General features: G+C 42.5%; 1 long non-coding RNA gene across 1 annotated transcript in view; it reads left to right on the top strand.

Moving 5' to 3' along the window:
- The first annotated feature begins 5,111 nt into the window (after nucleotides 1–5,111).
- Nucleotides 5,112–23,831, top strand: part of LOC137340343 (uncharacterized) — a 347,443-nt gene continuing 328,723 nt past the window's right edge. Inside the window, exon 1 of the long non-coding RNA XR_010966782.1 lies at nucleotides 5,112–5,443. This is a non-coding gene — a long non-coding RNA (uncharacterized lncRNA). The remainder of the gene's footprint in view (nucleotides 5,444–23,831) is intronic.

Genomic DNA, 23,831 nt, shown 5'->3' with positions numbered 1-23,831 from the left:
GGATATGTGGTTGGAATCACATCTCAGGGTCAAATAGGATGCCAAGGTTGAAAACGGTCTGGTTCAGCCTCAGACAGTGGCCAGGGAGAGGAATGGAGTCGGTGGCTAGGGAACGGAGTTTGTGGCGGGGACTGGAGACAATAGCATGTAGATGAGAAATAGGAGGGGGCCAAGGATAGATCCTTGGGGGACTCCAGAGGTAACAGTGCAGGAGCTGATAGAGAAGCCATTGCAGGTGATTCTCTGGCTATGATTGAATAGATAAGAATGGAACCAGGCGAGCACAGTCCCACCCAGCTGGACGACAGAGGAGAGGCGTTGGAGGAGGATGGTGTGGTCAACCGTGTCAAAGGCTGCAGACAGATCCAGAAGAATGAGGAGGAATAGTTTACTACAGTCACAATCACATAGGATGTCATTTGTGACTTTGATAAGGGCTGTTTCAGTTCTATAGCAGGGGCAGAAATCTGATTGGAGGGATTCAAACACGGAGTGTGGGAAAGATGGGCACGGATTTGGGAGGCGACAACACGTTCAAGGACTTTGGAGAGGGAAGGGAGGTTGGAGGTGGGATGGTAGTTTGTAAGGACAGAGGGGTCAAGAGTGGATTTTTTGAGGAGGGGGTGACGACAGTAGATTTGAATGGGAGGGAGACAGTAGCTGAGGAGAGGGAACTGTTAACAATATCAGCTAACATGAGGGCCAGGAAGGGAAGTTAGGTGATCAGCAGTTTGGTGGGAATAGGGTGGAGGGAGCAGGAGGTGGGTCTCATGGTCAAGATGAGCTTGGAGAGGGCACGAGGTGAGATAGGAGAGAAACTAGAGAAAGATGCCAGTTCAGGGCTAGGACTGGGGAACCTTAGGGGAAGGGAGGGAAGCGGCAAAGGCAGCTGAACAAATAGCCTCAATCTCAGTGACAAAGTAGTCCATGAGCTCCTTGCATTTGTTGTTGGAGGTGAGGGTGGAGAAGGCAGGGGAGAAAGGTTTAAGAAGGCAGTTTGTAGTGAAGAGAAGCCAGGGGTTATCTTTGCATTCCAGTATGGTCCTGGAATAGTGAGCAGTTTTGGCAGAGGAGAACAGGACCCGATAGTGCTTTATGTGAACCAGCCAGATCTGGCGATGAATGGCTAAACCAGTTGTCCACCATAAACGTTCAAGTCTGCGTCCCTTGGACTTAGGGGAATGGAGATAAGGGCCAGGCCAGGGGAACGACCAGTGTGTGAGAGAGAGTAATGGTTTTAATGGGGACAAGGGCATCAAAGGTGGAGGTGAGGGTGCGACTGAGCAGATTGGTAGCTGCAGAAACGTTGTGATGAATGGAGGGCCAAAGGCTAGACAGTTGGGAATTTGAAAGTGCAATTGTAAGTGACTTGGGGGAGAGTTTTTATCAGGGGTGGACACAGAAGGAAGTGGGGTTGGGAGGGGGAAGGAGTATGTGGGTGGAAAGGGATACAAGGAAGTGATCAGAAATGGCCTTATCTGTGATTGACATGATGGGAGTAGAAAGGTCGCGTGAGATGGCAAGGTCAAGGGTTTGGCAGTGAATATGGATAGGGGAGTTTATATGGAGGGAGAGATTAAGGGAGGATAGAAGGGCAGTGAAATCACAGCAGAGAGAGCATGAAGCATTGGCTTCAGATGCCCTTGGGCTGAATAACACTTCAGTAATCTTTAGTTCTGGCAATGGATCCAAATTCTGTGGATGAACTGAAATTTCTGCTATGTACATACAACAGTGCACTTTGAAGCTTTACCAAGAGATGAAGCTGATTGTTTCATCCAAAGATCCTGTTGCTTATTAAGCTCTAAGAAATACAGTCTGAAAAAGGCGACTGGATGGTGGTAATTTTCACCTTCACTCTCTGGTTGCTAAACTGACAGAGCAAATCACTCGCCTATTATAGAACCCGCACAATTTTAATTTCTATTGGGCAATCTGTTCCAGGATGTCAGTGCCCAGGTGATAAAATTGAAAATTTCTCCCAATCTGTTTTCACTGTTTTTAGGCATTTCATTATTTTAGTACCCTACAGTGTCTTACTGCATGTGTATAATTCTCAACCTGTAAATAAATCTTACCAAATATTTTAGCCTATATGCATTGGTCTAACAGTGTGTTATTTTCTGTTTATGTGAAGGGACAGGATACCATGATGCTATCCATCTGGTCTCCAATGACCAAACTTAATTGTTGAATCTGGGTATGCTAATCTATACACAAAAGATTTCAGTTGTAGAAGGTTTGATCAGCTTGTGGAAATTGCCTTTTTGCCGTGAACCCAAGACAAAAGTGTTGCAAAAGAACTCAAACGATGAAAATTAGACTCAGGGAACCCCAATTTGAAACCCTACAAAAAGGTTAATTTTATGAATTCAATATAACTTTACAGGATCCAGTTCTTTTCATTTGGAACCTAACTCTAGATGCATCATGTTAATTTGTGAACTGAAATCCTGTATGAAACTCATCTACATTAATCTCAACTGGCAGTTCATTGTACATTCACAAGAAAAAATTGGCTCACCATCGCACTGTTTTTTTCCCTGGACTCCATGGCAGTCCTGGACTTAGATCCAACTATTTTAAATAAACTGGCCCTAAAATCCCTCAGGCTGTGGAGTGTCAGTCCAACTGTCAGTCTACTCCAGCATTGATGTAGTTCCAAGTCCCTGGATGCATCCACTTATATAAAGTGGGTGCTCATTCCATTGACAGTGCTCCCAGAGCACCCAACTTGCACAGGGCCAGGAATTTAGGAGAGGCACTTTGCTGGTCCTTTGGGGGTAGAACTAGCAAAAAAGCAGAATCATTTTTGAAAAAATGGCTGTCATTTATCTGTTGCCGCTTTCCTAAAAGTTTTGTGATCAATTGCTGTTAGGAAACCAGCATTAGGTCTCCACTTTCAAGTTTGTATGGTAATTATGCAGATATACTTTCTGATGGCTGCAAGAAAGACAGGTGTGGTGGAGATCGTCAGCCCGCCATCCTGTCTCTTTGAATTGTGTCAGGAAGGGGGTGGACACAAGATGCCGTCACACGCTCTCCCATTGGAATTTTTTTTTGTGGGGAGAAAGTGGTGGAGACTTGACACAACCAAATAAAGCCAAAATCCCGTCCCCTTGTCTGGTGCTGCCCTCTCAGGCCCAGGAATTTCAGGGGCACAATTTTATTTTCAAGGGTGAATATTGTTGAAACTATAGCTCAGAAGCAAGTTCTGATGAAGACCCAATTATTAATCTGTCATTGTCACTTTTAGATGCTGATTAAATTATATGCATTTCAAACCTTTTGGAGTTGAAATTCATTGGTGTTTGATTTCAGCACAAAGCCTGTACCATAAATTTACCACTGTGGTAAATTTCTAAATGTGGGAATCTTGGTGTTTTTTTTAATTAAGTACTCATGTCATTCCAACATCATCCAACATCTTGCCTTATTTTGTTTCCAAGTCCTGGCAATTCCACAAGTGCTGTGCCCTGCTGATATCCTCAAATAAAGCCTGTTTTTGCATTCACACCAGGGAATATCCTCCTTCTCTCAAGAAAGCAGCTACAACCAGCATTGAAGAAAATAAACTTTCACACATGATAGTCAGGAGCCAAAAAAAACTCCTTGCACAAAAAAAGGTTTTTTTTTAAAGTTGGTTCTCTCAGAATCTATCAGCTCATCTTAAAACGTTTCTTCCTCAAATTTCTGTGCGACCAACAGTGTGAAAAAGTAGCATCTGATTGGTCTGACGGTCCTTGACCATCCAAACGCCACTGTCACCCTCTGATTGTTTCTAACAAGCTGTCCTGTCCTGTCGTCCTGTCTTCCAGCCAATCTGTAGTTCTGAGAGACACCAGCTCTGTCCTCCAATTGATCTCCTATGTTATCACAGACTTCAGCCCACTCTCCAACCAATCTGACTGGTACTAATAGCCTAGCCCATCTGTTCTGATCAGTTACAACCTCCGTTCCCAGTGAAAAAGCGGACTTAAAAAAAAACACTGCTAGCATAATGCACGAGTTGTTGGCATATATTCCTCGAGAAATTGCATTTACAGACTGCGGAAGAACAGAATGTAATAGTGCCACTGGTGGAGACAAAATTGCAATCGAGAATTCAGCTCTCCGTGGAAAGAACAAATTACCCATCATAAATTGTATATTTTAAAAGTGAACATTACCCTGGCCAATAACCCATCATAAATTGTATATTTTAAAAGTGAACATTACCTTTAAGTAACACACGGTATTTACAACTGACTGGAAATGGTTAAACTGCAGTCTGAGCAAGGGTTCCAAAGCTCACCACGAAACAAAGCGAAAGACGATAGCTTTGCTAAAGTTACTGGGATCTTTAAAAAAAACGTTTCACGTCACAGAGCTGCTGATTGAAAATTCTGAAATAAGGTTGCAATACAGTTTCTACTGTTAAAGGAGGTGAGACAATCCTGCTCCGAGACTAATGAAACAGCAAATGTTAAACGGCATCAGTTACACTTTGTCTTCCTGAAAGATATCCCAATAAGTTGGACGCTGTATCTTCGGGGAAAACACCCGGGAGCAAGCTCTAGGGCACTGCTGGTAAACCGACAGTATTCTGTAACTGTTATTAAGCAGAAACACAGGCAAACGTTCTGCTTTCGTTGTACGTCATTTAATACAACACGCTGTCTAAAAGCCTGAACCAGACTTGGTCTGAAAATTATCGACACTAAAGTGAACGACAATTGTTGAGCGGAGTGTGGCGCAATTCCACAACACTTGATGGTCAGAATTGCGGCACGTCGGTTATGAACAGATCCGTTATCGATGCAAAACTACAGTACATCCTTAGTAAATGGACATGAAAATGCTCGGACTTTAATCACTGCCCTGAGCTGCAGTATTTTCGCGTTGAACAGCGGAGGCAAACTGGGCTCGATTTATCCGCGCAGTGTTTTTGCAAGGGCTCTTATTTACAAGATGCTACCCGCTATTACAGCAGGCTATGTGTTGGTCACCTGTCAGGAATGCTAAAGTGCCTCCTGCTAACACACGCTGGAAATGCTCAGTCACCAAGCCGTCCCGCTTCTTTAAGATGTAAGATATGGAAAGCGGACGCACAGATACAAATTCGGGCGTGCACGCGTTCAGGTTGCATAAACGTCTCATCTCGCAAACTTTTTTTTTGTGCCTTCAATAGCGATTCTTGCATTTAACGAGAAAAGTAGACCGCTGTGCGCGGTGCACTGGCGTCTCTCATCTTATAGTGAGCGTGTCCTTAGCCCACGATCCCTCCGAACAAAAAAGGGTTTTCAGACTGGAGCCGGTCGAAGAGCATCGCCGGAAGAAATATTCCTAGACGCACTGAGGTCTCCACTTTCTCCTCGCTACATTTTATCGCGAAAAATGAAGTGTTTGTGTGACAGTGGAAGATAAACCCAAGCATCCTGTGTTGTGGAATCCCACTTTCAGGGTAAGCGACCGGTCTCGATATCTTGACTTTAACTGTATGTACAAGGTTGACACAATCGTGCAATATCAACAATTAGTTGCAGCCTATCGTAAAACAGGAGCTGCCTGGGATGATTTAGTTATTCCCAGTCAGATCTGATTTTAATTGTGAATATTTAAAAGACGCGAGGAATGTAAAGCTATTTGTTACGAGGTGTAACTTTAATTGTAAAGGTATTTGTTATCGGTTAGGTTACTCTGTATCAAAAGCTCTAACTGGTGTTTTGTAAACCGGGGGGCTTGGAAAATTGAAAATTTGCGTGCAATTTATTATTTAGCGAGTTTCGGGAAACGTGTTTTAGAAATTCACTTTTTGTTAATTTTACTTCTAGTGCAAGATGAAACCAAGGTAGGCACAGGTGCATTGTGGATTCTGCGGGCGATAACAACACACCAAACTTTTTTTTGTCCCCTGGTATTTGCTCACGGTGTGTGTATATATATAGTAGACTTGGGCGTGCATAGCAATCCGTGTTACTTGGAGCTGGGCGGGTGTGAGCCTTGTGTTGAGCATTGGGTGAGTGACAGTGCGCACGCGGCCGGCGCCAGGTGTGCAGCGGAGACCCGACACCGTCAGGTAAAAGCTTTTGTACCAAACACCGAGCACCCACGGGCAAACAGCCCGATGTAAGTACAATACTCTGCTAAAAGAAACGGGACAACAAATACGCGTCGGTAAATTTTAAACTATAAATATTTGTTGAAGGAGAGCGTCAACTTTGTAATTTATTTGGAAATTATTAATCCCCAGGTACACTGAAGTGTATTTTTTTAAAATTAAGAATAACTCGGCATTATAAAGTTGTGAAAATATTTGATTTTCCTCGCTTTAAAGGGGCAAAATAAATGGTCTTGTATGAAAGATGTGTAAACACGGTTTTACCTTTCGTGTTTGAACGAAACTGTGCTGCAACTTCCTCCGCTACTTCTTGGTTAAAGCTATTGCTGGGTTTCGCTGTCTGTAAACAAGAGTTGGCGCCAACAAGGAACCCAGTAGATACACTTAGCTGAACGGTGCAGCAGATGGCGCGTCTCCTCCTCCCAGGTGCGTGGGATGCTCAGGTAAGTGGCGCGAGGAGCCAATCTCCAGCCCAAGGGATGCACCTGCTGAAACATGGTGGGGGGGCAGATCTTTCCTCCCCATCTGTGCGGCAGTGGGAAGCCGGGATCAGCAGTGGATCTAGATCTTGAGTACTCGTATGAACACGCTGTTATGCGACAGTTTGGTAAACAGGGCATGCTCAAGGATACACAGGTAGGTTATGGCTACATAATGTTCTCCTCGTGCCCAGTTTGGATGTGGCCCATGGCGGTGGTCATTCTGGCTGTCTGCTTGTCTTCCGTGGTCTTGTCTGCGCTGGGTGGCCCTGGAGAAGGAGCATTTGGTGCCCGCCGGTTCGCTTGAGGCCCTCTGTGATCAGTGGGCACCGCAGGGACTGGAGTGCGTAGTCGACACTGGAAATAACGTTATGATTTAATTTGATAAGTTTCCTTTTCCTTTGGTATGATTTGGGTGTTTATTGGATGCACTTTTGTTAGATTTCCTTTATTTTGGGTTGATGACGCTGGGGCAACTCAATGTCTCCTAATGGGTTTATTAAACGAGGGAAAGAGTTTTGGAAAAGTACTCATCTACTATGTATCGAGATAATCATCATGAATTTATTTTACTGGTAATACAATATCCGATAACAACAAAAAAACAAAATATTGGATGAAGTGACACCACTCTCGAGCTCTTATGAATAATGTTGTTGTGTGATATTGTATATAAAATAGAGGAGTACCTTAATTGTGGTTGGTTGTAGAATCACCATTATAATTTTATCACCAACAATATGGCAGTTCATCTTAATTATCTACCTATCGATACATTAAATCTTGTGTATAGTGTGCTTCTCCCATAAGTGTAATGCTTACTTCTGCCACTAATTTTTACTAATATTTCTTCTGCTTCTGATCGTCTCATTCTTCCCATCAGATTAATGGTAAACAACTTAAAATGTATCCAAAGCTCTTGTAGTGTTTGGGTGACATCCAAAATTATTCCACCTCAAGCAAATTTCTTCCTGATACTTTGGTGTCATTCAGATTTATTCTTTGTCATTGACACATGTTAATTGAAAGAGCAGAAGGCTAGCCAAACAAACCAAATGTATTGCATAAGCAAAAATTTCCATGTTCTTTCACCTGTCTCTTTTTCTTAGTAACTGAAATTTCTAATGCCCAAAATAAGGTTTTAAACATAATAAAAACATGAAAAATTACATGTTTCACAATAAACTTACTACAAAATTGTCCTTTGTGTGTTTGAATAGCTTCATCAATGTTTTTATGTGAAGGCTTTCTCAAAAGCCTTGTACTTGAAGTTTATAGCCTGATTTTGCAAGTCTCGCAACATTTCATCTGGGAGTGGCTGAATAACAGGGCCAAGGAATGTGTACACTAAGCTGTAACTGACTCCACATAGGAGCAAATATTGTTTCAGCCTTTATAAAGCTTCAGAATTCCATGGAAAAGAAAATTGGGCAGAGTGTAAAACGGGATGTCGATTCACTATCACCCATCTTGCAATCCCGTCCATGATTGATTTCAGCTTCAATGATTTAAGCACGACCAGTCAGCAAAATCCATTTATAAAAGAAAGGAGACAGTGAACTAATGAAATTACTCCATATATTTATTTTGAAAATTCTTTCTGCTGCCATCTCAGGCAACTCAACAAGCTGAGCACTTACTTGGAAATAAGAGCTGTAACATAACATAATAAAGAGAAAAAACACAAGCAAATTATTATACCTTTTATACAATAACATTTTATGTGCCTGATGGTGTGCAACAATATTTTCCATTGGAAACCTGAACCTTAACTTCATGCAGCGTCCAAGACCTATATTCTCAGCTGAAGAGACTCAACATGGTAGCAGACTGTAATTCGCAACATGCAAGCATGCCAACAACTTTTTTATGATTGACAGCAAGGCTGGCAGAGAATGTTAGGACTTGTTTGTTAACCTACTTCCTCCTGCATATCAGTGAAAAAAATTACTGTGGACAAACCCACCCCTTCCTTCTTCCCGCACCCCCCACCTTCCCGGTTGCCTCCAGCTAAAGCATTTTTAGAATCATTGAGAGTAAGCAGAATTTTGTTTCATATAAACCATCAAAATAATGTTCAGATATGAGCTCTTCAACCTTTTATGAGGCAACTTTGAAAACAAAAATATTGCATTCTATATGCCTGCTAATGAGCTGCAACTGAGGCCTGAACAGAGGTAGTGCTGAGGAGAAAGTGGTGAGTGGTGAGAGACTTGGGCAGGAAGCATTTGGAGCTGGTCTTGATATTTTGTAATGTTTTCTAGTGGGTTACATCAGTTGCATTTCTTTTATTTATATTTACCACATAACTCCAAACCAACTAAGGAGAAATTGTTTCCAGTGGCAGAAGGGTTGGTAATCAGAGGACACAGATTTAAAGTGATTGGCAAAAGATCCAGAGGCGGCATGAGGAAACATTTTTTTTACAAATCTGGTTGTCATGATCTGGAATCCACTGCCTGAAAGTATGGTGGAAGCAGATTCAATAGTAACTTTCAAAAGGGAATTAGATAATTATTTAACTGTTGACTTACGAGAGATCAATGCACAAAGTTGCATCTTTAAGAATGCTTTATTTTCCTCACTAAGAATGCAAAAATAACATGGTTATCAAAGTGACTGTTACAAATTGTTTAATGATTTGGTTTCAGAATTATAATACCACAGTAATGAATGGGTTCATCTTGGTATGACAATTCAGTCAAGATTGCAGATCCTCTACTTAATTTAACAATATAATTTAGTTTTAGAATTACATTCTTGAGGATTACACTAAGTGTAACCTCTTGTAATTGTGTGACCTAGCATAATCAATAGGGATTACATGCTCTTCGTTTGGCATTATTAAAAATCCTTATTACTCACATGTTCCAGAAATGGTTACACATCAGGTTAACGCTGAATGGTGTCCTATATTCATTTGGCTTTGTCTCTCCTTGAGATAGGCTGGCAATGGAGTTTAGGTTATGCTGGTCCTGAGTCCTCCACAATTGTCAGTCATCCCTGGTTTATCCAATGTCTAGTTTATTCTATGCATTTACTCACATATTTACATTATGTTTCTTATACCGCGAGAATTTATATTATGGAATTAAATGGCCAATCTTGCAAGGTTTCTCTCATTCAGTTGAACTAAGTGCCCTGAAACTTTTGTAGCTTCATTTCCTTGAATCTCCAACTGAAGACATGATTTTGACTCCGAGCCGGGAAGGGGGCGGGGTCGGGGGGGTGTCAAATTGTGGACGGGAAACCCGGAAGTACGAATTTCCCAGACGTCCTTACAATTTTCACGTAAGGACATTTTTTTGTCGGTTTGCCGTCTGACTGACCGGCCTGATTGACAGGCTGGCCTCAGTCGGATGGGAGAGCAGCCAGGAAGAGGACGTGTTCAGGTAAGTCTTCAGGTAAGTCCTTGTTTGTATGGACGGGGGTGGGGGGGAGGGGCATGGTTGGGCATGGGGGTCACGGGGGAGTCATTCATGGGGGAGGGATCGGGGGTCATCACGGGGGGGGGGGGGTGTCGGGATCGGGGGTCATCGCGGGGGTCCGCAATTATTTGGTGGGATCAGGGATCATTGCGGGGGTTCGTGATCATTGTGGGGAGGGATCAGAGATCGGGGTGGGGGTGGTCGACAATCATTGGGGGGGGGGGGGGGTTGCTGCGGGCCCTGGGGGAAGCACTCCTGCTCCTCCGGGCCCACAAGCTGTGCCATAAAGGCACCTACCTGTTAGTCTAGGGCCTTCTCGCCCCCTTTCACATGGCGGGAAAGAGAAGGCCCGGGAATCCTGGCCCCCTGAGGTTGAAATCGGAAACTGTGGAAAAATGGAGGCCCGCAGACTCCTTGAAAGGTTTTAAGGCCCGACCCGACTCCTGGGAGAGGGTTGCTCGCCCGCCCCTCGTTCCGCCCCAGTGAAAACCGGAAATGGGCGAGTTGGAGGCGGATTGGGGGTGAAAGGGGGGGAGGGTCTCAAACGGTTGCAATTTTGAATGTCCCCCCCGCCCCCAACCCACCGGTTTTTCACTTTTAAAATCGTGCCTTGAATGTTTCTTTGGCTGACTTAGTCCTGGATTTGAAAACACTAAGGATAAAAGCTGTCTTTCCCTTATCTTTTTTCTCTAACTAACCCAATGGGGTAGAGTCATGTCTTTGTTTTATATATCTAAACATAAAAGCTTTCCAAAGGAATATTGTTTATCTCGCATCCATATTTCATGATTTGACTTTTACTTTAGTAAAATTATTTTTTGGGACTTCACTATGTTTATTGATGAGGTTTGGTGTGCCAATATGTCTGGATATCGAACCATGGTTAAATAATTACATGTCACAAAATGTGTCAATTTAAGGGTTGTTGGCCGAAAGCTTATCAAAGGCTGTCCTTGGCTGATCATCCTTAAGGGATTTTCGCAGGAACTGCTTCCTTACAAGGAATGTCTGGCCGCTGATCTATGAGAAAGTTCATCGCTTTTTTTTCAAGAGGCCTTTTGAGGATTATAAATAAAAAATCCCTTTGGCTCTCTTTATCACCCTGGCTTGTCTGGCTTGCAGTTTTTAAAATCACAGAAAATCCTGTGTTTTAAGGATTGCCTTGTATTAAACAAAATGAAGTTTTAACCATATCCTATCTTCTCAATTTTGCTCTTCTATATTAAATGCAGAGCTTTATTTATAAAATTGTGGTATGTAAGGGAACACATTATTTTTTGTTTATTTACCTGTGGTGGGTAAGGAAAATACTTTTTGTTAATTTACAGGAACCAGTCAAAAAACACTTTTCACTTTTTCTGTGAAGATCTCTCACAATTTTCTTTCTGAATCCTTTCAGTGGGGATGTGCACAGCTGTGTCACTTCCAGACTCCGAAGAGCTCCCCTTGGAAAAGCATAACCTCTAACTCAGCATGCATATTGCCACATTAGATATGCTAAAATATGTATATATTTTTTAAAAGTGGATTACAAACAGAATACCTTGCTTGCTATACCAGCAGAGCATTCCTTGTGAATCTGGATAAACAGAGCAGAATGTCAATTTTTTTTCCCCTTTTCCTCCTCTTCCTGAAGTCATTAGCTTCTCATTGGGGTATAGCTTCACAGGTGGTGACTCTTCATCGTAATCCTCAAGAGTGATTGTTAACAGACTTTTTGAGCATGGACGGTAACATAGCCGAGGCTGGTCCTGCCCTCACCCAACATCGACACATGAGCCCCTCCAACATTGGTCATTCAGAGAAAGAGACAGTCTTTGATCTGATTCAGAGTGGCTTATGATTACCCTTTGTTTAAAAGAAATATATAAAACGTCAATTAAGTGTATAATTTCACATGTAACATTTAGAATTGAAAAATTAATCCATATACCAAAGCTCTTTTAATGACAGACTCATTACCTCAAATTTGGTCTGTAATTCAAATCAAAAGAAGAACAGACACTTTTGGGTCAATGAAAGTTTCCCCTGGTATAAATCATGGATATGTTTGAAGAGCACTGATCGGAATGGGCTCATATCATCTTATGTGACTGTGGAGAAAGTATCAGGCTCGTCTACGACCTAGTAGTTTTTCTTCAGCACTGCTTCAGTGGAGGTACCAGTACATACTATGTGGAAAAGAGCTTGGGTGTTAGACTTTTTCCAAGGCTATTCTAGCTTGTACTGGTGTCTGCCAATAAAGGAATCTTTGACCGCAAGCTACAGTCTTTCCAGCTGACACTTGGTTCCAGGCAGTTTGTTAGTCAATGCCTCTGATCAATCTGATGTACATGAAGTAATAAACACTGTTAGACATCGTCACTGTGGTATTGAATCTTCGACCTCAGAATATCCATAGATACGGTTAGCTCCAGAAAGTTCTTTGACAAGGATAACTGAGGGAAATCTTTTCACTTCTTAGTTAGTAGATTCTACAATGACACTTTTGGTAGGAAGAATAAGGAGGCCACATACTACTTGGATGATAAGAGTCTAAATGGGATAGAAGAGCAAAAGGCTCTAATGGTACAGATACACAAATCACTAAGGGGATAGAATTGAAAAGCAGAGAAGTTATGTCGAACTTGTATAGAACCTTGGTTAGACCACACTTGGGAGTACCTTGCACAATTCGTGTCTCCATAGTATAAAAAGCATATAGAGGCATTGGAGAAGGTATGAAAAATATTCACAAGGATGATACCAGAACTGAGAGGAGATACTTATCAGGAAAGGCTGAATAGGCTGGAGCTCTTCTCTCTAGAAAAGAGAAGGCTGAGGGGTGACCTGATAGAGGTCTTGAAGATAATGAAAGGGTTTGACCGGGTAGATGTAGAGAAAATGTTTCCACTTGTGGGGCAGTCCAAAACTAGAGGTCATAAATATAAAATAGTTGCTAATAAATCCAATAGGCAATTCAGGAGAAACTTCTTTATCCAAAGGTTGGTAAGAATGTGGAACGCGCTACCACAAGGAGTAGTTGAGGCAAATAGCATAGATGCATTTAAGGGGAAACTAGATAAGCACATGAGGGAGAAAGGAATAGAAGGGTATGCTGATAGGGTTAGATGAAGTGTGGAGGGAGGCGGCTCATGTGGAGCATAAACGCTGGCTAGACCAGTTGGGCCGAATGGCCTTTTTCTGTGCTGTAGTTTTGATGTAACTCAAAGTACGTATGAAGTCTGTAGACTGAGAGAAGTGTATACTTCTTAAAAGGAATCAAAGAAATTGGATGCTTGGACACAGTAACAGGAAAATCTGCCCCTATAACTGTCTTATCAGAAAGTGGATTAATATCCTAGAATCAAAGAATCATAGAAAGGTTACAGCACAGAAGGAGGCCATTCGGTCCATCGAGTCTATGCCTGCTCTATGCAAGAGCAATCCAGCTAGTCCCACTCCCCCGCCCTTTCCCCGTAGCCCTGCAAATTTTTTCCTTTCAAGTACTTATCCAGGTCCCTTTTGAAGGCCATGATTGAATCTGCCTCCAACACTCCCTCAAACAGTGCATTCCAGATCCTAACCACTCGCTGTGTAAAAAAGTATTTCCTTATGTCACCTTTGGTTCTTTTGCCAATCACCTTAAATCTATGTCCTCTGGTCCTTGATCCTTCTGCCAACGGCAACAGTTTCACTACTCTGTTTAGACCCTTCATGATTTTGAATACCTCTATCAAAACTCCTCGCAACCTTCTCTGTTCCAAGGAGAACAACCCCAGCTTCTTTAGTCTATCCACGTAACTAAAGTCCCTAATCCCTGGAATCATTCTTTCACTGAATAGAAGAAAAAGCTCCATATGCTCACGGATAGATATGGGGAAGAGACCTTAATTGTGGAATTTGTTGATGAGCAATTGGAGGCTATTCTTTCAGCATCACTGTAATATCCTCTAGGAGTTGACTATAGGAGAATCAATGAATAACACTGCATCACAGAAATCAGTCTCTGATCCTGAGCAGAGATAGAGAGTAAGATGAAGTGGAAAAAAGGGGCATATGACAGATGTCAGGTTGATAACACACGTGAGAACCAGGCAGAACCAGAGTTCTGAGGGGAGGTGAAAAGGAAATAAGAGGGGCAAAGAAAGAGTATGAGAATAGACTGGTGGCCAATTTAAAAGGGAATCCAAAAGTCTTTTATAGGCATGTAAACAGAAAACGGGTAGTAAGAGAAGGGGTAGGGCCGATCAGGGACCATAAAGGAGATCTACTCATGGAGGCAGAGGGGATGGCCGAGGTACTAAATGAGTACTTTGCATCTGCCTTTACCAAGGAAGAAGATGCTGCCGGAGTATCAGTAAAGGCAGATATAATTGAGATGCTGGATGGGCTAAAAATTGATAAAGAAGAGGTACTAGAAAGGCTAGCTGTGGTTAAAGTAGATAAGTCACCCAGTCCAGATGGGGTGCATCCTAGGTTGCTGAGGGAAGTAAGGGTGGAAACTGTGGAGGTACTGGCCATAATCTTCCAAACATCCTTAGATCCAGGGGTGGTGCCAGAGGACTGGAGAATTGCAAATGTTACACCCTTGTTCAAAAAAGGGTGTAAGGATAAACCCAGCAACTATAGGCCAGTCAGTTTAACCTTGGTGGTGGGGAAACTTTTAGAAACAATAATCCGGACAGAAGTAACAGTCACTTAGATGAGTGTGGATTGATTAGGGAAAGCCAGCACGGATTTGTTAAAGGCAAATCATGTTTAACTAACCTGATTGAGTTTTGATGAGGTAACTGAGATGAGGACAATGCAGTTGATCTAGTGTATATGGACCTTCAAAAAGTGTTTGATAAAGTGCTGCATGGTAGGCTTACCATCAAGATTGCGGCCCATGGAATAAAGGGGGCAGTAGCAACATGGATACAGAATTGGCCAAGTAACAGGAAACAGGGGTGAACGGTTGTTTTTTGGACTGGAGGGAGGTGTACAATGGTGTTCCCCAGGGGTCGGTGCTGGGACCGCTGCTTTTCTTGATATATATTAATGACTTGGACTTGGGTGTACAGGGCACAATTTCAAAATTTGCAGATGACACAAAACTTGGAAGGGTAGTGAATAGTGAGGAGAATAGTGATAGACTTCAAGAGGATAAAGACAGGCTGGTGACATGGGCGGCACATGGCAGATGAAATTTAACGCAGAAAAATGCGAGATGATGCATTTCAATAGTAAAAATGAGGAGAGGCAATATAAACTAGAGGGCACAACTCTATAGGAACAGAGAGATCTCGGAGTATATGTACACAAATTGTTGAAGGTGGCAGGGCAGGTTGAGAAAGCAGTTAAAAAAGCATACGGGATCCTGGGCTTTATAAATAGAGGCATAGAGTACAAAAATAAAGAAGTCATGATGAACCTTTATAAAACACTGGTTTGGCCAAAGCTGGAGTATTGTGTCCAGTTCTGGGCACCGCACTTCAGGAAAGTTGTGAAGTCCTTAGAGATGGTGCAAAAGAGATTTACTAGAATGATTCTAGGGATGAAGGGCTTTAGTTACGTGGATAGACTGGAGAAGCTAGGGTTGTTCTCCTTGGAACAGAGAAGGTTGATAGGAGATTTGATCGAGGTATTCAAAATCAATAAGGGTCTGGACAGAGTAGGTGGAGAGAAACGGTTCCTTGGCGGAAGGGTCAAGAACCAGAGTGCAGAGATTTAAGGTGATTGGCAAAAGAACCAAAGGTGACATGAGGAAAAACTTTTTTACACAGTGATTTTTTAGGATCTGGAATGCACTGCCCGAGGGGGTGGTGGAGGCAGATTCAATCAAGGCCTTCAAAAGGGAACTGGATAATTACTTGAAGGGAAAAAAATTGCAGGGCTATGGGGATAGGGTGGGGGAGTGGGACTAGCTGGATTGCTCTTGCATAGAGCAGGCGCAGACTCGATGGGCCGAATGGCCTCCTTCCATGTAAGCTTTCTATGATTCTAATTAAGAGTTGGAAAGTAAAGGTTGTTTCAGATGTTCTATTTCTAATAATGAAAACTTGCCAAGAATAATTTTGGCCAATTGATAAATATTGTGTAAACACTGTAGAATTTATTTGTAGATTCATTTAATTTTCGGTTTTGGTTGACAGTTTCCACAAATATATTAGTTTGGGAACTGTCAATTAGCATGCTGTATTTCTGAATCATCAGCAGTTTTCCTGCTGAGTTTTATATCTTGGAATTGGAATTGAAGTGATTTATTTTGATCTGTAGTAATCTGGGTAACATCCATTTCATGTAAAGAAGCCTATTTTTAGTTCAATCAGCTTGAGCAGACGGCCTGCTCTAATTAAGAGATGAAAAATAAAGGTTACTCACAAATGTTACACTTCAAATGGAGAATTTCCCAGGATTGATTTTGGCCAATTAACAAAGTTTGTGCAAATTCTGCTTGTAGGACAATTTGTAATACCATCTAGAATTGCAGAATAAGGTCAGGAGTGAAAACATTAGAATTTCTCATTGCTATGAGCCTTAAAGAATTTGGCAATCATTGAGTGGATATGGATACACAGTCTATTCCTCAATTGAAAGTCGCTTTATTAAAATGATCTCTTAACTTCAAAGTTGTTGATAGCACTAAATTCCCACTTTATTTCTTAATTCAAATTATTAGACAAATCAATTTTTTTTAAGAGCAGAAAACAATTTTGTATTATCAGGAGTCTGTAATTTAATAATGTTATATCATGTGTAATTTGCCCATTGTCATAGCTGACTGGGTATTTCATGACAAATTATTGTTTGTTTGAGAGGCAGATAGGTTTCCCAGAGCTGGCTTGTATATTGCAATATCATTGGAAGTAAGATGGCTTATTTTCCTGTGATAAAGCTTCAGTTACTGAGTTTTCACATGCTAGAATGTGTATTATTAATAGGAAGTGTAACAAGTTTAGGGTTTGCTGTAGATACCATCATGGGTTCAGTGGCATCAGTTGCTCCCATAAGTGGATGCCATGCCTTTTACATGCTAGAATAGGCTCATACTGCCCAATATCTACTCATATGATAGCCTAAACCAGCGGTGTAGTGTAATAACCCCTTGGAATCTGAACCAGATGTTCATGTTTATCATGTGTACTCACCTGCCTCTCCAATATTTTGAAAGGCAGTCTGAGGAAACACCTGGTAAGATGAGGTCTGATACAAGTTGTGAAGCTGTTTTATTTCACGGCAAATGACCATACAGGACAACAGTTATGATTGGTTTCACCTAATCAGTTCAACTTGTCTTCATGTAATAATGCAAAATAATGAATATGCTATGCCTCCTCACCTCAGTGGGTCATTGTGCTTGATTTCAAACAAAATAACTCCTAACTAATGTCCTATAGTATCTTTCTGAGCTTGGCAAAAGCTCTCCCAACCTTCTGTTTAAAACCCCTGGCTGACTGCCTATATCTCTTTCTCTTATTTTTTATTACCCTGTATTCACAGCCAGAAGAGTAGCTACACTGTAGAACAAAATATAAATCAGGAAACAAGGGAGGCTTGTAAAAAAGGTAATGCAATAATCATGGACGATTTTAACTTTCACATAGATTGGACAAATCAAATTGGCAAAAATAGCCCTGATGAGGAGCTCATAGAGTGTATCCGGGACTGTTTGTTAGACCAATACGTCGGGGAACCAACCAGGGAACAGGCCATTTTGGATCTGGTAATGGGTAATGAAACAGGATTAATTAATAATCTCAAAGTAAAGGATCCCTTGGGAAGCAGTGATCAGAACATGACAGAATTTCACATCCAGTTTGAGAGCGAGGACCTTGGATCTGAAACTACTGTATTAAACTTAAATAAGGGCAATTATAAAGGAATGAGGGTGGAATTGGCTAAAGTGGACTGGGTCAACATATTAGATGGTATGATAGTGGATAAGCAGTTGCAAACATTTAAAAGGATATTTTATGATTCGCAACAAAAATATATCCCTGTGAGGAGGAAAGACTCCACAAAAAGAGTGAACCAACCATGGCTAACTAAGGAAGTCAAGGATGGTATCAGGTTAAAAGAAAAAGCATATAACGTGGCAAAGGTTACTGGTAAGCCCGAAGATTAGGAAAACTTTAAAAACCAGCAAAGGATGACCAAAAGAATAATAAAGAGGGAGAAAATAAATTATGAGAGTAAACTAGCAAGAAATATAAAAACTGACAGTAAAAGCTTCTACAAATATATAAAAAGGAAGAGGGTATCTAAAGTAAACATTGGTCCCTTAGAGGATGAGACTGGGGAAATGATAATGGAAAACAAGGAAATGGCAGAGGAATCGAACAGATATTTTGTATTTGTCTTCATAGTAGAAGATACTAATAATACACCAATAACAGTAGAAAATCAAGGGACAAAGGGGAGGGAGGAACTAAAAGCAATCACTATCACTAGAGAAAAAGTATTAGGTAAACTAATGGGTCTAAAGGCTGACAAGTCCCCTGGACCTGATGGCTTGCTTCTGAATGTCTTAAAGGAAGTGGCTACAAAGATAGTGGATGCATTGGTTGTAATCTTCCAGAATTCACTAGATTCTGGAAAGGTCCCAGTAGATTGGAAAACCGCAAACGTAACACCCCTATTCAAGAAGGGAGTGAGACAGAAAGCAGGTAACTATAGACCAGTTAGCCTAACATCAGTCATTGGGAAAATGCTAGAATCCATTATTAAGGAAGTAGTAGCATAACATTTAGAGACTCATAATACAATCAAGGAGAGTCAGCATGGTTTTAAGAAGGGGTAATCGTGCCTGACAAATTTATTAGAGTTCTTTGAGGAAGTAACGGGCAGGTGGATAAAGGGAAACCAATGGATGCAGTATATTTGGATTTCCAAAAGGTATTCGATAAGGTGCCACATAAAAGATTACTGCACAAGATAAGAGCTCATGGTGTTGGGGGTAATATACTGGCATGGATAGAGGATTGGCTAACTAACAGAAAACAAAGTCGGGATAAAAGGGTGATTTTCAAAATGGCAATCTGTGACTAGTGGAGTGCCGCAGGGATCAGTGCTGGGGCCTCAACTATTTACAATATATATCAATGACTTGGATGAAGGAACAGTGTCTTGTGGCCAGATTTGTTGATGATACAAAGATAGGTGGAAAAACAAGTTGCGATGAGGACACAAAATGTCTGCAAAGGGATATTGACAGGTTAAGCGAATGGGCAAAAATTTGGCAGATGGAATATAATGTGGGAAAATATAAAGTCATCCACTTTGGGAGGAAAAATAAAAAAGCAAAATATTATTTGAATGGAGAAATACTACAAAATGCTGCGGTACAGAGGGATCTGGGTGTCCTCGTACATGAAACGCAAAAAGTCAACATACAGGTGCAGCAGGTGATCCGGAAGGCAAACGGAATATTGGCCTTTATTTCTAGGGGGATGGAGTATAAAAGCAGGAAGTCATGCTACAACTGTACAGGGTGCTGGTGAGACCACACCTGGAGTACTGCATACAGTTCTGGTGCCCTTATTTAAGGAAGGACATACTTGCATTGGAGGCAGTTCAGAGAAGGTTCACTAGGTTGATTCCAGGTATGGAAGGGTTGACTTATGATGAAAGATTAAACAGGTTGGGTCTATACTCATTGGAGTTTAGAAGAATGAGAGTAGATCTTATTGAAGCATACAAGATTCTGAGGGGACTCGATAGGGTAGATGTTGAGAGGATGTTACCCCTCATGGGGGAATCTAAAACTAGGGGGCATAGTCTCAGAATAAGGGGTCGCCCGTTTAAGATGGAAATTAGGAGGAATTTCTTCTCCCAGAGGGTTGTGAATCTTTGGAATTCTTTACTCCTCAGTGGAGGCTGAGTCATTGAATACATTCAAGGCTGAGTTCGACAAATTTTTGATCAGCAAGGGAGTCAAAGGCTATGGGGAAAAGGCGGGAAAGTGGAGTTGAGATAAAAATCAGATCAGCCATGATCTCATTAAATGGTGGAGCAGGCTTGAGGGGCCGAATGGCCTACTCCTGTTCCTATCCCTTATGGTCTTAAGGGAAAGTCTGCCAGACAACCTCTGCTGAATGTCCAGCACCAGAGACTTCCCAACACAATATGTGTGAGGTGGTTACTGATTCCTGAAACAGGCTAACAAATTAGCATATTGAAAAAACAACTTCAGTGTCTAAACTATTAACATATTAACAACCTTTGTCTCAGTACTCCCCTCCTCCAAACTTGTGTGAATACACTTTGCTTTAAAAATTCACCATTTAAGAGTAACTCTTTCCGCCCCCAAATGCTTTTTATGGAAAAATGGTCAAAAAAATCCTGATCAGTGACTGTTTCATTTTCACCTTCAATTGCTCACTTAAAAAATTTGTAATATTAACCTGATGTTGGATGTGAGTTTGTTTCCCGCTTCTTGATTACAAAAGCAACTACAGATTTGTTACCTGTTAAAATTTGAATATGTTCTTTCTCAGATTCCTTGTTTGTGTTTTGGGAGTCTTGCTGAATAGTTTAAATTTGTTGACATGATTTTTTTTCCCCCAAAAGTCTTGGAGGGTTCTCTTTTTTGAACAAGAGTCCAACCAGAAAACCCTTTTCTAGGGAGTGAGATGTTCAGAAGAGAAGGAATGGCATTGGTGAAATTAACAAAACATCCTTTCTTGCAGGATTGGATAGAAAAAACTTACTGAATTTTAATCCCGTTTCTCAGATAGAAGAAGTTATAGTTAAATATTGCGGTAAAATAATCGGCCTAGAAATTCGATCACTCAGGGCTCCTGAGGGTCTGGTATGGCAGGTAGCATGCATGATCATTCTGCACCGGAAGTGTTCCGCTTGCCATATTGGATTGGGCTCCTCCATAGGCATCCAAGGCATTTGCCGGAAGTATTAAAAAGTCTCATTATAATATTTAAAAAAGGGTCCTACACTTGATGTAGGACCCTCTTGTGAAATTCGTCTGCCCAGTGCCTGACTCGCCATGTGATAAATTTGCTCAGTAACTCATGGCGCTGACAGGCAGGAAGGACCCTTCAGCAGCGCTATTTAAAGGGCTTATCCATTCCTTACAAGTTAGTTGCTGGTTTGTCCTTTTAGGCTACTGGTTAACTTCTGGGTGGTTTTTTTTTGGCTTATTTTCTGCCTACTGATTTCTGACTTCTGCTAACAACTTTTTGCTGGTGCTGGATTAATTTTCCCTGCTTTCTGAACAGTTTTATTGTGGTCATGAATGGTCTGGTAGGACTGTCTTTGGGGCTGGAGGATGAGTAGACGGGAGAGAGCAGGAGCATCTGGCAGAAGACTGAGGAGGAGGGCACGGCGCAGGAGATCATATCCATAGTGGGTCTTCAGGGAGCACTTCTGCTACATTAACTTTCCTGAGGACCAATATGTCAGGTGCCTTCACTTAAGGAGGCTGAAACCGAGCTATGTCAACTGCTGCAGCCGCAACTGGAGCCTCAAACCAGGGCATGGACAGCACTGCCCGTGGCTGTCAAGGTCACTTTAAAACCACGGGGTCGTTCCGTGCTGCAGTAGGTGATATCAGCAACGTCTTCCAGTATGCTGTTCACTGCTGTATCCGGGAGTTCACCGAGGCTCTCTACAGCAGGAGGAACACTACATTATTTTCCCAATGAGCAGAGCAAAGCAGGACGAAAGACCACTAGGATCCGCCCACATTGTAGGCTTCCCCAGGTTTCAAGGTGCCATAGACTGCACTCACGTTGCCATGCGTGTTCCCCATCACCATCCTGGCATCATTCTCAATAGAAAGGGATTCCACTACCTCAATGTCCAGCTTGCTTATGACCACAGGCAGCGCATCATGCAGGTCTGTGCCCACTAACCTAGCAGCAGCCATGATTCACTCATCCTGCGTCAGTCCTCTGTGCCATCTTTATTCCAAACAGGATGTCAGATGACAGGCTGGCTACTGGGCAACAAGGGCTATCCCCTTCAGATATGGTTCATAACTTCTGTCAGGAACCCGGGCACAGTTACAGAGCTAGCCAAGCCACTATCCTGAAAAGTCAGTGAGCAGACTGTCGGTGTGCTCAAGCAATGGTTCTACTGCCTGGACCATTCGGGAGGAGCTTTGCATGACAGCCCTGACCATGGTTGTGTGCTCCATATTATGATAATGAGGCACCAGCCCTTACCCATCACCTGGGCAGCAAGAGGTGCAGAAGGAGAAGGAGCAGGAGGAGGAAGAACATGAGCAGCATCGACCACCAGTGCCACAGCTGCCAGAGCTCTTAGGGAGCAGCTCATCCAAGAGCACTTCATATGAGCATCCCTCCCATCCCCAATACATCAACACTTCCACAATCATTACCACCACCGTCCTTACTACCAACATCTGATTCCGTTTCTGAAAGCAGCTGCATTTTGTCATACAAAATGTAGGGTGGGATAAGAAGGAAAAAAGAGGATAAGGTGTTAAGAAACCCTATGTGACATCTCCTTCAGTATTGCCACTTGCCATGACCGCGACTCTCCCCCTGCCCAGGAGGCCAGCACATTTTCTTCCACAGAAGAGAAGATTTGCAGTTGGGGATGGCCTCCTCTGGTCATGGCCCTTTCCCACTTGTTGTGCGCAACCTTATCCTGCAACAAAGAAGGGAGTGTGTTAGTGACAGCCTTGTGAGGTGTTTAGAAAATGTGCGTGTCGTGGTCGAATAGTTTGAATGTTGTATGTAAGGTGTGAGGGTTGTAACAGTGGTGAGGAGTAGGGGGTGCAGAGTGTGTGAGTGGGAGGAGAAGAAGGTGGAGTGAATTGTGATGCATTGATTGTCGGAGAGTAATGGGAAGTGGGGAGGGGGAGCATTGTGAGAAGGGAAGCAGCAGGTGGTGCAGGTGTGAGGAGAGAATAATTGAGATGAGAGGTAGGATTTTTACCTTGACAACTCTGGTGAGGTCATTGAACTTTTCCCTACATTGTTCTGTGAGCTAAGCTCTTGGCATTAATCTCCTTTGCAACCCTCTTCCCAATGATAGCGGAGCTGTTGTCTGGAGGCCTTTCTTCCCCCTTGGGGGGAAACAGGATCTCGTTCCTGAAGTTATCCACTTCAGAAGGAAAAACAGAAAGGTAGAGTATTATTTAAATGGTGATAGATTGGGAAATGTTGATGTACAAAGGGACCTGGGTGTCCTTGTAAACCAGTCACTGAAAGCAAATATGCAGGTGCAGCAAGCAATTAGGAAGGCAAATTCTATGTTGGCCTTCATTGCAAGAGGATTTGAGTACAGGAGCAAGGATATCTTACTGCAGTTATACAGGGCCTTGATGAGACCACACCTGGAGTATTGTGTGCAGTTTTGGTCTCCTTACCTAAGAAAGGATATACTTGCCATAGAGGGAGTGCAGACTGATTTCTGGGATGGCAGAACTGCCGCATGAGGAGAGATTGGGTCGATTGAGTCGAGAGAGTGTGTACCATCCACAGGATGCACTGCAGCAACTCGCCAAGGCTTCTTCGACAGCACCTCCCAAACCTGCGACCTCTACCACCTAGAAGGACAAGAGCAGCAGGCACATGGGAACAACACCACCTGCACGTTCCCCTCCAAGTCACAAACCATCCGGACTTGGAAATATATCGCCGTTCCTTCATTGTCGCTGGATCAAAATCCTGGAATTCCCTTCCTAACAGCACTGTGGGAGAACCTTCACCACACGGACTGCAGCGGTTCAAGAAGGCGGCTCGCCACCACCTTCTCGAGGGCAATTAGGGATGGGCAATAAATGCCGGCCTTGCCAGCGACGCCCACATCCCATGAACGAATAAAAATAAAAGATGTTTCCCCTGGCTGGGGGGTCCAGAATGAGGGGTCACA

Source organism: Heptranchias perlo, chromosome 21, assembly GCF_035084215.1.
Source record: "Heptranchias perlo isolate sHepPer1 chromosome 21, sHepPer1.hap1, whole genome shotgun sequence".
Lineage (NCBI taxonomy): Eukaryota > Metazoa > Chordata > Chondrichthyes > Hexanchiformes > Hexanchidae > Heptranchias > Heptranchias perlo.
This window is presented reverse-complemented; position numbering and strand designations above follow the sequence as displayed.